The sequence below is a fragment of the Empidonax traillii genome, unplaced genomic scaffold, assembly GCF_003031625.1.
Source record: "Empidonax traillii isolate 1590-97213 ecotype Southwest subspecies unplaced genomic scaffold, ASM303162v1 scaffold396:size1303734, whole genome shotgun sequence".
Lineage (NCBI taxonomy): Eukaryota > Metazoa > Chordata > Aves > Passeriformes > Tyrannidae > Empidonax > Empidonax traillii.
In genome coordinates this window covers 163448-165594 of record NW_020955589.1, presented here as the reverse complement: position 1 = coordinate 165594, position 2147 = coordinate 163448, and positions in this window count along the sequence as shown.

Genomic DNA, 2147 nt, shown 5'->3' with positions numbered 1-2147 from the left:
CAGCACCGTTGTGCCATAAAAGTGATATATGTATCTCTTTTGGACATCTTCCTGTTTTTATGTTCACGAAACTTGAAAGAAGTTGAAATGCATGCACTTCCAGCCTTCCGTTATCACTGTTAAATGTGTTAACCAGAAGCTTAATAAAATAAGTTGGATCTCAAAGCACAAAAACCAATTCAGAGAGATGGAGCACAAATTATGGATCTGCAATATATGGATCAGGTTTGCAGAACTTCTGCATTACATAATTGCTTTATCTCAGCAGAATTCAGTGGAATAGGTGCTATTCTCTTAATAAAATTAAACTAGTGACATCTGGGGAAGAAATACTGTCCAAAATGATACAATTCCAGCATAAAATCTTGAAGTAAAAGCAAACCCATTTATTATTGCTTCTTGCAATCTAGTCAACAGTTGTGCTGAGAAAACAGAAGCTACTGCCCATCTGAGACACTGTGAGAAGGACTTTGGCATATGCAAGGGCTACTGTACCTTTCCCCTGATATTTCATCACAGGTGGGCAATGCACATCTATGCAAAGCAGATCACTGTGGTGCTAAACACTGTTTCTGGGGTGGCCATGGTCAACTCCAGCCTTGAAGGGGGTTGTCCAAAGCAGGTGGCACTATGCATCATATTTACACTCACAGTGGACATTTTTTAATAACAAAGCAAGACACAGTAGAGAATTAGGATTCACCCTCAGAGCTCTGTCACATGATCCAGTACAGCTCTTCTGTCAGAACAGCTGCACTTCTCTCAGTCCTACAGCAGCAGGTTTTCTTGCAGTTTGCTTAAGACAAGCTGTCTCTGAGGGCTGCTTCTTCTCTTGTTTTGGTGAAAATCCATCTGTCACCTACTTAGAAGATGAAGCCATGGAGGAAAGAGTGGAAGAAACAGGAAAACAGAGATAAGACATGCGATAACTAGCACTGATTATAGAATTAACACTGCAGACAACAAAGGGTTATTTGAAAATTGTCTTATATGTTAATCCTTCATACTGTCAAAACAGATAATTGGTTCAAGAAGGTTTTAGGTTTAAAAATATGAGTTAGAAGATGTATTTGAATACCTCTCTCTTAGCAGGTACCATGATGTGCAAGTTGAAAAAGTACTTGAAAATAGTTAGACTCCACAGGCATTATGTGAAAGCAAATGGTAGAATTTTTATTAGCTGCTGACTCTAGGAAAAACCATTATTTGTTACGGAAACAAATATACATGAATGTAAGTACACTCCTTAGTTTAAAGCTACTATGAATTGTGTTGCATTTCTTTTACTTAGATTAGAAAGTCCTGGCATAATCTTTAACTCTTATTCACCCAAAACTCACAGTAAATTTTACATAATTAAAAGGTAAACTGAAGTTGTCCCCAATAATTTTCTCTTTTTGAAAGCATCTTCAGGGTTGTTCTTGTTCACAAACTTGTTGTTACAAAATGGTAGTCTCAGTGTCTCACCCGTAACTCTTCTGTTTGTAAAGACTTCACTCTTGGTACACTAATTGACTCAGTCTCAGAGCATAACAACAATCAGAGTGTACCTCCTGACAAGGTAAAAATATAGCTAAAATGCCCAGTAACTTTTATTTCAAAAGAAAAGTAGTTCTGTTGATTTTGAGCATAAGGTGTTTTAAAGATGAATAAGCCTCAGAAATCAAAGGACTTTCTCTCACTTTCTCTTTCTTTCATGCAGTTTTAATATCAGTCCCTAATTGGTAATTTTTGGTTGTATTGTTTTCTTGGGTTTTTTTGATTGGTTTTTTGTTTGTTGAAAATTAAAGTCACGTAACTTGAAATCACCTACATCTAGACACATACAGTGTCTAGAAAATGTAATTGTTTGAATAAATAAGGATTGTTTTATGATATCACTAAAGACCTATATGACATTATTTGCATATTATTCTCTGAATCTAATTTACTTCAGGTTTTAGATATTTATTCAGTGCTTTGATTTTTCAGACAATTTAATAGTCAACATCTCCCATACAATAGGAATTCTCAAAACTGTGTTATAATGGTAAAACAGACCAAATCCTCAAACTTGCATCAAAGCCAGAATAAAATAATGTTGCCAGGAGAAGGCTGCAGAAATTGTATTAATTTCAGCTGCACTTTATTGCCAGGCTGTAAGATGA